The 11712-nt window shown below is 48.5% G+C and overlaps 1 long non-coding RNA gene across 1 annotated transcript; it reads right to left on the reverse strand.

The window, feature by feature from the left end:
* Positions 1–347: 347 nt before the first annotated feature.
* On the reverse strand, positions 348–10563 carry LOC111091144. Its single transcript, XR_005374072.1, has 3 exons — positions 10497–10563; positions 1753–1895; positions 348–706 (listed from the first exon to the last, which is right to left on the reverse strand). It is a non-coding gene; the product is annotated as an uncharacterized LOC111091144 (long non-coding RNA).
* Positions 10564–11712: the final 1149 nt, after the last annotated feature.

Here is an 11712-nt window from a genome sequence, read left to right on the forward strand (position 1 = left end):
GCCTCTCCCTGGTGCCTGGTCTGTGTGTGTCCTAGTGCTGGGGCCTATAGTGGGGAGGCGAGGAGTGGGGCTCACGCCGTGCTGGACATAGGTTCCCAAGTGGCGTGGCTCCTGCTCTGCTTTCCTGACACGAGGCCCAGGAAATCCTTCCCCTCCACTCGCTGCCACCATATCAGTCTGTCTGATGGGAGGTGACTGCTTTTAGGAGGAATGTCTTAGAACTTTGCACAAGTTAACAGCCACATGTGTAACAAATCACCATGTACAAGGTAAACATTTTCACTTTAAAAATGCTGCCTGTTTCCAACAAGACATTTATAAAATGATTTTTCTCTAGCAGGATGACAATTTACTTATAGCTCAAGATGAGCAAAGCACATCAGGCATGGAAGGAGTAGGGAGCCAAATAAATGTATGGCTGGGCTGTGTTTTGTTCATTAGCTGCAAAGATTAAGGTAGGGGCATAATTTGTGCAAAGTGAATGTTGTTTTTCCTCTTGCTGTTTTGTGTAAGGGCTCACAGTCTTGGCAGCCCGGATAGATCAGCCCGGTTCCTTCACGCCATGCTTCTGTTTTTTCCAGAAAGTCATGTAAACTCCTGTGATATAAAGCACCTTAATCTCCAGATAACAGAAGAAACTGATTTCAACTGACTTGTTCCACAGGGAGGCCCAGATGAGGCGGGGAGCTGACGGCGTGGGAAAATGCTAGAGAATGTAAAATCAACAATTCAGGAGAGTCCTGGTTAGTGCCTTCTACTGTGAAATTCTGGCCCTTTCTTGCTTAGCCATTTCCATTTTGATGCACAGATTGTGCCTGAGATGGATGACAGCTTTTGGTCATATGAGCAAATCAGCAGGTGGAGTGCGACATCTAACTCATAATGTAAAGTGGGGTCTAAGGATTGCTCAGCATTGGACACATTCGTGTCTCTTCTTGGGGACTTCCGATTTAGCCCTGGGCCTCCTCCTCATGTCCTCCTCCCTGGCCTCCCAGGTGGAGTCAGATGGCCCTAGCCCTGCGTGCTCTCTGGGGCTGGGCCCCATGGTCCCCGGGAGGCACTGACTGTGTCTGTCTTAGACATATTGTAGCCCAGCGCCTGCCACAGCACTGGTGTACAGTGAGGTCAAAATAAAGTTGGGGCAGAGGCCGCGTACCCAGCTCTGAACTGGCAGGTCCTGCACACTTACATGGCCCTCCCAGGGCAGGACACAGCTCACCTGCATGTGCTCCACATCTTGGGCCTTCTGCTGTTGCCCTATCCACCTTGGTCCCTCCCTGCCCTGAAACCTGTCCCCAGGGAGCATACCCTCTCACCTCCTCCTAGAGGTGAGACATACCCTTTCCTCCTTAGACAACAGGCTGAGGGCTCATCTCTCTCCTACAGAGACCTTGCTTAGCTGTGGGCTCCCTGCTGGCTCCCATCCTCTTTGCTTTCCCTTCAGCCACCAAGCTTCTAGGGAGATAATTCACTCTCGCTACCTCTGCTTCCCCCTCCAGCCCTGGGCAGTGTCCCCTCCATTCCCCCTTTCCCCCCTCCTCAAAGTCCTGAGCGGTTGGCACCAGTTTTTGGCCTCCCCTTAGGAGCCAGTCTTCCTGGCTACGCCTGACGTTGCTGGTCGGCCTTCACTGTCTTCATGTAAAGGTTCCATAATATGCAAAGATCACAAGGATTTTATAGATTTTGACAATTGTCTTCGTGTGTAATTGGTTTCCCTTGAGCCCTATCATTTCAACATGTAAAAAGGCTGACCTGAGGATGGAGGGCTCCATAGGTCCACAGGGGGACCAGAAGAAGGTCCAGGATACAGGACAGGCTGAGGGTCTTGGGGGAGGGCAGAGAGGATGCTGGGAGATGACCACGGTCATTTGGTGGTGATGAGCTGGTGGCTTAGCCTGGGATGGGCAAGGAGACAGAAAGGGGGGACCCTTCTGAGCTGCTGTAGGCATAAGACTGACCTCAAAGCTTTAGCCTAAAGAAACACGGTCTGACAGTGACCCGAAACTTGAGAAAAATTGTGTAAATATGTAGCAAGAAATTAGAATGTACTACAGTGCAATAATTTGAGAAGACGTGAGAAGTACAGTTGATCCTTGATCAACAAACATGGCTTTTAACTGTGTGGGTCCACATTCCAATACGGAACAGTGCTATAAATGTATTTTCTCTTCCTTATGCTTTTTTTTTTTTTTTTTAAGTGAGATCCATGCTGGGCAGGGCCTGAACTCATGATCCTGAGATCAAGACCTGGCCTGAAATTAAGAGTTGGACACTTAACCCACTGAGCCACCCAGGCGTCCCCCACTATGCTTTTCTTTTTTCTTTTTTTTTTCCATTATGCTTTTCTTAATAATATTTTCCTTTCTCTAGCTTACTTTACCTTAAGAATATAGTATATAATACATATAACATATGTTATAAGTGACTGTTTATGTGATCAGTAAGGCTTCCTGTCAAGAGTAGGTGAGGCAGGGCAGAGAAGTTTTGGGGATGTCAAAGATTAGGTGTATATTTTTCACTGCACAGATGTTCAGCACCCCCTAATCCCCATGTTGTTCATGGTCAAGAATTTTCAGTTTTATTTTTAATTTTTTTAATTTTTTAATTTTTAAAAATATTTTATTTATTTATTCATGAGAGACACAGAAAGAGAGGCAGAGACACAGGCAGAAGGAGAAGCAGGCTCTGCATGGGGGGCCTGATGTGGGACTCAATCCCAGGACCCTGGGATCATGCCCTGAGCCCAAGGCAGATGCTTAACCACTGAGCCACCCAGGTGTCCCAAGAATTTTCAGTTTTAAATAGTTCTAGGAATGCGTATTTTGAAGGAGCCAGGAGTCACCTTCAGTTTCGATCACAGGCCCATAATCCTTGACCCAAAATTTAGGGCTAGCCGAGCTTTGTAATCCTGTGTTCAGATCTTAAACGGCACATGCTGTTATTGGACTCCGTCAAAGGGGTCTGGGGAGCACCCCTCATCAAACTCACCAAGCTTTCTCCACCCAAACGAACGACCTCACACAGTATGGATAAACAGAGGCCAGATGTAACCTCAAGTGGAGGCAGGGCAAGGTTTGTTGCCAAATGATTGTTTTTTTAAATTTTCTTACTTTTATTTTTATTATTTTTAAAGATTTTATTTATTTATCTGACAGAGAGAGAGAGAGAGAGAGCAAGTGAGCATAAGCAGGGGGAGGGGCAGAGAGAGGGAGAATCAGGCTCCTCACTGAGCAGGGAGCCTGATGTGGGACTCCATCCCAGATCCCTGGGATCACGATCTGAGCTGAAGACAGATGCTTAACCAACTGAGCCACTCAGGTGCTCTCAAATGATTTTTTTTAAAAAAGATTTTATTTATTCATTTGAGAGAGCACATGTGCACTAATACAAACAAGGGGATGAGTAGAGGGAAAAGGGGAAACAGATTTTGAGCTGAGTGTGGAGCATGGGGCTCAATCCCAGGACGCTGAGATTATGACCTGAGCCAAAACCAAGAGTTGGACCTTCAATTGACTGAACCACCCTGGCATCCCCCACCAAATGATTTTTTATTTTAAGGAATGTTTGGGTAGCTTCTTGGATTTTGGATTTGAGAATAAGGAACTGGGGGTCAGGAGCAGATAAATTGGCTTGTAACACTCCCTGCCATAATCTGACACTGCCCCAGCCAGAGCCTAAACAATCACAGGGTATCAATCAGTGTTTCCAATTCACAAAGTAAATTTACCTATGGGGCCTCACCTGATCATCCCCCAGGCGATGAGAACAGACATCCCGAGCAGGTGTCTGGTGCTATATCATCTGCAGCCTCTCAGGAGTGCCATGGTCCCTCCCTGTTCCCTGAGCTTCCCACCCTGCGTGACCTACACCCCCCAGCTCTGCCTGCAGGGACCTCCTCCACTGTGGACACCTGTCCTGGGCCAGCATCCTCCCACTGCTGGGCATGTAACCAGGAGTTGTGTGGGAGGATGCAACAATGTGAGGTCCCTGAGGTGGCCTGGATAGAGCAGGGACTCAGTTTCCTCTCCTGGGAAGTTAGTGGAGGGCTGAGTGGTGGCTGTAGCAGCAGCCAGAGCTATAGAGTCTGGTTGGTCAGTACTCTGGGGCTGCTTCCTTCTCTCTGGGGGAACAAGCTTACTCTCACTTCCCAAGGGAAAATCCTTCCCTTTACTCCCCCAAAGCAACTGGCCTGGCCATCTTCTCCAGTTTAAATGAGACATAATTGTGGATAAGAGAGGGGGCCTTGGAGCTTACCAGGAAAGGAGGAGCCTCCACTCCCGGCTTGCAGCCAGGGCCCATTTTTACTGATTATCTCTTTGCAGTAGCCCCCAGTCCAGCCTCCAATAAATGGAGGTGACTCATCTGACCAGCCCTACTGACTCCTGCAGTCTTTGCTCTTGATTGATTCTTTCCTATTCCTCTGCTTTCCCTGAGAGTCCGTCCGGGCATGCTCCAGGTGCTGGTCAGGCAGGCCCGATCCTCACCCTGGGCTGGCTCTGCCTTCTATCTTGTGAGCTTCCTTTAATGCTGTTTGACATGGAACCAGCTCCAAATGGAGACAGCAGCCCTCAGTTAAAGAAATCATTAGACCAACCTCAGGGGTCCCAACGTGTGCTGGGCTGAAGATGAGTACCCATATTGAACCCCCGCTGTGCATTGCTCTGGGTGGTGGAGGGGGGAGGCAGGCATTCGGCTGGGCAGCGAGTGGAGGAGCCAGTCCACAGTGAAAGCATCACTGCTGACTACGGGTAGAATCAGGGGTCGCTTCAGTTTATGACCAGCCTCCTATAGGCCGCATATGCTCATGCAACAGCTCTGCATGGGAAGAATGTTATTCCCATTTTCCAGATAAGAAGCAAGCTCATAGCGTTCAAGTGACTTGTCCAAGGTCAATTACTAAGCAAGTAATAGCTGGGAATTGAAACTAGGTTTTCCATTGCTCCTCAGACCTTGGGCTAAGATCAGGTGTGTAACTAGGTTTTCCAGACAATAAAGGCTGCCCCTCCCCAAACTGCTCCTGACACCATCACTCACCCCTTACGGTTTCTCGCTCTTCACCCACACACCCACACACCCACACACCCACACACAGAGCAGATGGTTTGGGGCAAACAGTAGTGCACGTATTGCCCACCAGGTGGTGCCCGGATGCCACAGTTGGGACACCCAATGCCACGGAGATCTTCATTCAGAAGAAAAGCAAGAGTGGCCTGGAAGACAGGGAGGAAGGAGGCCCAGGGAAAACAGGGCTCATCCGTCTGACCTAACCCGAGCCTTTATCCAGTGATCTACATGTGTCTGAGGCTCGCGCCAGCCTGAGCCCAGCCCAGCACTAAGCGCTGGATACGGAGTACGGAGAGCCTGTGTCCCAGTTAGCTTCCAGGAAATTTGCAGCAAGGAGGCTTTAAGATGGGGGGATTGTTTTAGTAATAATTCATTTTAAAAGTGAATTTAAAAAAAAAAGATTTTATTTATTAATGAGAGAGAGAGAGAGAGAGAGAGAGGCAGAGACACAGGCAGAGGGAGAAGAAGGCTCCATGCAGGGAGCCTGACATGGGACTCGATCCCGGGTCTCCAGGATCAGGCCCTGGGCTGAAGGCAGGGTTAAACCAGTAAGCTACCCAGGCTGCCTTTTTTTTTTTTTTTTAATTTATTTTATTTTTTTTAATTTTATTTATGATAGGCACACAGTGAGAGAGAGAGAGAGGCAGAGACACAGGCAGAGGGAGAAGCAGGCTCCATGCACCGGGAGCCCGACGTGGGATTCAATCCCGGGTCTCCAGGATCACGCCCTGGGCCAAAGGCAGGCGCTAAACCGCTGCGCCACCCAGGGATCCCCCAGGCTGCCTTTAAAAGTGAATTATCATCTATTCTTAGATCTTCACCATTCAACACTTTTTATCCATCCTCACTGCCCCAAACACATTAAATGACACTCCAAAGGCATGATCTATCAGAAAATAGTAAAAAACTTAATTGCACACTTTTACCTTCTCTGAACCAAAATGTACACACATCAACTCACAAACACCTACCTGAACGGTGTGATGGCCTAGAGAATGGTGTGTGCCAGAGGGCGGAACTTGGACCCCCGTGGACAGCATGTGTTTCCCGGCCGACTGCTTGTCTGGTTTTCTAGGCTCTGGGCTGACCTGGCAGGGCAATGCTCTCCCCATGGCAGGCATTCCATGGTATGACACCCTCTCCTCCTTTTTAATTTTTTAGAAGTATAAATTCAGGTATGTGAGGGGGGGTCACCTGCTTTATTCCATAACTGAGCTTAGTTTCATCTGTGGGAACCTAAATGCACCTGATTTGCCACTGGTCACTGGCATTGGCTCTAAGTTTTGAAAAAGTGTGAGGGTGAATGTGAGTATGAGGAGGGTGTGCGTGTGTGTGAGAAAGAATCTGGTCTTGGATACCATTTGTGCTCACTAAGTGATGCTCCCCTGTCACTGTACCCAGGCCCTTTAGGGTCCAAAGCCCTCCCTGTGGTTTCCATGGCACCTTGGGGGGTGGACAGGGAAATCACAGAGCAGCCTCTTTGCAGGCACAGGAATCGCAGACACTCAGATTGCAGCCCGTCCCTCCATGGAGCTCTCCATGAGGGGTGGGCTCAGGGCCCCTCTTCCATCGGGTGTCGAATGGTCACCTTGAGCTTCTCAAAGGGGACCCAGCATCTGTCCTGTCTTCAATCTCTCCTCAGCCTGGGCAACCATTTTCTGGTCTGGGTGGAAGAGTCAAAGGGATAATCTCCAATCTCTCTCCTCCAGCCTCTTACCTGACCACAAATGTGCTCTCTCATAACAGGAGACTTCTGGAAGACAGGGACCAAGGGCTACTAACACGGCGGCCCTCAACGGTGTGGGCACACTGAGGTTGTTCTAGACCTGGAGATGAGTGGCTTTTTGAGTGTGGGTCCAGGGATGCTAAGCATCCTGTAATACAGACAATGGTCCATACACAGAGAGATGTCCTCTGCTGAGCATCCAAAAAGCCCCCACTGGGGGGGGGGTGGCGCTGGACCAGAGGCCACTTGCTTTCCACCCTGCAGTATCCCTCCCCAGCTTGAGTAAGAGGAAGGACATAAAGAAAGGACAAATGTGGGCTATTGTTAAAACATGTCGTGGGGCACCTGGGTGGCTTAGCAGTTGAGCGTCTGCCTTTGGCTCAGGTTGCGATCCCAGGGTCCTGGGATTGAATCCTGGATCGGGCTCCCTATAGGAAGCCTGTTTCTCCCTCTGCCTGTGTCTCTGCCTCTCTGTGTCTTTCATGAACAAATAAAATCCTTTAAAAAAATCCCACATGCTGTGTTTCCAATGACAAGTGGGTGAATCAGAGAGTGGATAAGGGGCCGCTTTGAGGAGAATGTAGCATGGTCCCAGGTCTGTAGTTGGCTCTCCTGCGGGGTGGGGTCAGGCTCTTGGGAGCAGGGGCTTCCCACTGAGAACCTCTGAAATCAGGTGTGGGCAGCTGAGTGAGGTTCGGCGGGGTCAGTCTGAGGTCTGATCAGGCCCCACATGGCGTGGTCTGCGCCACAGAGAAGGGAAGCATCCGGGAGCTCAGCCAGGAGAAATGATCTGTGATCCCAAAATGCTCCCTCTGTTTTTTACCTATCCTGGCTGAGACCTGCTTCTGGGCGGTGTTTTATATTTATTTATTTAACTATTTATTTATTTGAGAGAGAAAGAGAAAGAGCGAGTGGCGAGGAGGGGCAGGGGCAGAAGGAGAGAGAAGAAAAGAGAGAGAGAGAGAGAGAAGAGAGACCCAAGCAGACTCCCTGCAATGTGTGGAGCCGGATGCAGGGCTCGATCCCAAGACCCTGAGATCACAACCTAATCTGAAACCAAGAGTTGGATGCTTAACCAACTGAGCCAGCCTTGGGCAATGTTTTGCAACACATTTTACTTTGGAGAGTTTCAAAACTTTGCCAAGTAGGAGAGTGTAATGAACTGCTCAGAGCCACCCTGCAGCCTCATGGACCGTGGCCCCCAGCCTCACCGCACCCACTCCCCACCCCACCTGGAAGCAAATCTCAGGCATCGTATCACTTCATCCGAGAATACTTGGGCGCACACCTCTGATGGAGGGCAGGGCAGCACCAGCACCAGCACCAGCACCAGCACCAGCACCAGCACCAGCAAACGCCCAGCTTCAGCCCCCCAGTCACCTGCGACGGAGCAGAATTTCCTTTGTGGTTTGAGTCCGTGGTGACAGAGTCAGGCGCCTCTGGATGTCTCTTCTTTTTTTCTGTTTTAACTTTCCATTTTGAAGTAATTTCAGACTTACAGAAAGTGGCAAAAATAGTACACAGAATTCCCCATTATCCTCTTCACCCAGATTCTTTGAGAGTTACCGTGTTACATAACCACAGGCCAATGATCAAAATCAGGAAATTAATCTACTTACAGTACTATTATCTAATGTACAGATCTTAGTTAAATTTTGCCAATTTGATAGTCTCTTCTTTAATCTGGAAGCATTGCTCAGTCTTGCTTTATCTTCCTCCTCCTCCTCCTCCTCCTCCTCCTCCTCCTTTTTTTGGAAGAGTACCAGCAAGTTATTTTGTAGAATTTAGCTTTGTGTGATGTTCCATCATGATTAAATCTGGGAGTTGCGTTTTTGGCAGGAATGCCACAGAAGGGGTACTGCATCCACAGTGCATCATTTTGGGGGCACACTAGGTCCCATTGCTCTGTTATCAAATTACTCTTTCTCCTCTTTGTAATTAAGTCCCATAGGAAGAGAATTTGAGACTGTGTAAATGTTGTATTTCTCATCGTATTTTCACCTACTAGTCTTAGCATTCATTGTCATTTGAAACGGTTATTACTGAAGTGTTTACCAAAGAGTGATTTTTCTCTGTTACTCCTTCTACTTTTTAAAAAATGTTTTATTTATTTATTCATGAGAGAGACAGAGAGAGAGGCAGAGACACAGGCAAAGGGAGAAGCAGGCTTCCTGCAGGGGGCCTGATGTGGGACTTGATCCCAGGACCCCAGGATCACGACCTGAGCCAAAGGCAGACGCTCAAGCACTGAGCCACCCAGGCGTCACTCCTTCTGTGTTTAACACTTGGAATTTCCTTTGTGAGGAAGGGTTTTTTTCGTCTCCCCCACTTACATATTTATTTGTTTATCTATATCTATGTCACTCATGGATTCTTATTTTAGTCTCTGGCTTATGGGCGATTATAATCACTGTTTCTTTGGTTATGCAAATTGTTCCAGAATTGGCCATTGGAAGCATCTTCAAGTTGGCTTCAGTGTCCTTTTTGACGTGTCCTTATGATCTTTTGAGCATTTCCTTCCTCTCGGGCATGACAACATGTACGCAGCCCATCTTGTACTTGTGCTGACGCAGCCCTTAAGCTGTTTCTCTAAGTAGCCTTGGTTTCTTTCATTGAGAATGGCTTGCAGAAGTAAGCTTGGAGTGCTGGTTGTGCTCATTTACTCATTTGCTCAGTTCTAGGATGCCGTAAAATAGTTTCATATCCTAGTGAAAAATACACCTGCTAACTAGGGTGTAATTGATGAATACAGATCTTTCGGTCTTCACCCGTACAAGACGTATAAAAATACAGTTGAGGTACCCGGGTAGCTCAGTCAGTTGATTATTCAACTCTTGATTTCAGCTCAGGTTGTGATTGCAGGGTCGCGGGTTGAGTCAGGTTCTGCACTCAGCCGGGAGGCTGCTTGAGATTCTCTCTCCTTCTCACTCTGCCCCTCCCCCTGCTCATGCTCTCTCTAAAATAAATAAATAAATCTTAAAAAACAAACACAAAATTCTGTTCCCCAAAGTTTCTTAGATTAGCTCCCTTCTCCCTCCCATTCAGCGTACGCATGGAGTTTATTCGCAAAAACCCTTAGTTTGATTTATTTTGGGTTGTATTCCATTTGGGGTTCCCTCCCATCCCTGCTGATCTACAAAATGTTTTGACTGCATGCAACTCTCACAAGACTCTAAAATCAGAGCTCTTCAAATAGGTACACTCGGGTGGCCCTCCGTCCACTCTCTACTCTGTCCCCATCACCCATTCTTTTCACCCTGGGGCCCCTCCACCGGCTCTATAACTAATTTCATCAGGATCAGGCTTATCCTTCCTGAGTTTCCTTTGCACAAACGAGCAGGTCCATGTTGATTTTCTCGCCCGTGGGAGGTGGTGTGCTACAGACAGTCTTTGACACTCTCGGCTCTTTTAACTCAACACTATCACCTGGAAACGGCTTCTTTCTCAAGCCCTTTTAAATCCAGTGCTCCTCGCCACCTTTTTACTTTTCCTGCATAACTGATGTGTTGGAGAAGCTGTCTGTCCTGTTGTTTCCCACAGGCTGGATTTGGCCGAGTGCATCCCCACCATGGTGTTGAACAAGTTCCTCTGTCCATGTCTTTTTTTCAGTTGATAATAATGCATAGAGATTTGGTCAGATTCAGGTTCGGTTTCTTGTTTTGTCCTTCCCAACCTGCAGGGCAAAAAGCAAGGCGTCATTCTTTACCTGTCAGCTACCGTTGTGAAATCGCAACGGCTTCAGCATTCCTGCCTGCGGTATCACAGACGGCCAGTAGAGGGGGATGTTACGTCAAGAACACTCGCTCTTGGCCAGGTTGTCCCCTCCCCCTCCCCCTGCCTGTGCTTGTCTCTGTTTACCTGGTCCTGGCAACAGGGTTTCCTCCTTGCGCTCCAAGGACGTGCCTGCACCCACGTCGGCAGGGCCTGCCTGTGTCTTTCCTGAGGCAAGTGCTCACACAGGCCTGGGGAGTGAGGGGACAATGATGCAGGTGGCCGGCCCACTCCTGGTTCTCCTGGTTCTCCTGGGCCAGTCCTTCTCTCCACTCCCCTGTGCTCTCCTGTTTCCCCCCCTCTGACCTGTTGCAAACTGAGCTTGGCACGTGAAGGGACTGGCTGCATGTCATGAACATGAACTTATGGCTTCTTTTTAAATGATTTTATTTATTTATTGAGAGAGAACGAGAGCAGGAGTTGGGGAAGAGGGGAAAGCAGGCTCCCCCATGAGCAGAGAGCCCGACTCGGGGCTTGAGATCATGACCTGAGCCAAAGGCAGATGCTTACCTGACTGAACCACCTTGGTGCCTCAACTTACTGCTTCTAATAAAGAATGAGTGGATCGTCTTACATTGTAAAAACCTAAAGAGAACTATTTTCATTTTGCAGACGCCTCTGTGAGACAATGGTTTTTACAGAAGAAATCAAATATATTTACAAAATAGGAACAAAACTTTCTAAATGGCCCTAAGTTCCATCAGAATGTCTCCCCCTTTTAAGTGGATACGTGTGTTTTCTTTGATCGCATACCTTTGAACAGACAGTCCCCAGCCTCCAGACCCCATTTCCAGCCTTATCTTTTTTCCCTTCAGACTGGAAGCTCCATAAGGGCAAGACTGGGAAGGTGCAAAACAGGAAACATTAGTCAAAGTGAGAGTGCCCAGGGTACCCCAGAGAGGGGCATTCATTTCACCTGATGGCTTTGTGGGTTTCTAGAATGTGGGGGCTTGAGATGTATCACTGTGACCTACTGGTTTGATCCCCTCATCCCCACCAACTTAGTAATTTTACAGCTTCTGCAGAGCACCTGGATTCGAATTTGGCTGGCCCAGTCTCACCCTGTAAGGACATCAGTGTGAGAAAGGGACACTCTGGGGCTGTTTGGTGAGCAAGGCCTCAGCAGTTGAAAAGATCAAAGTATCATGGCC

This window comes from Canis lupus, chromosome 19 (assembly GCF_011100685.1).
Source record: "Canis lupus familiaris isolate Mischka breed German Shepherd chromosome 19, alternate assembly UU_Cfam_GSD_1.0, whole genome shotgun sequence".
In the NCBI taxonomy this organism is placed as follows: domain Eukaryota; kingdom Metazoa; phylum Chordata; class Mammalia; order Carnivora; family Canidae; genus Canis; species Canis lupus.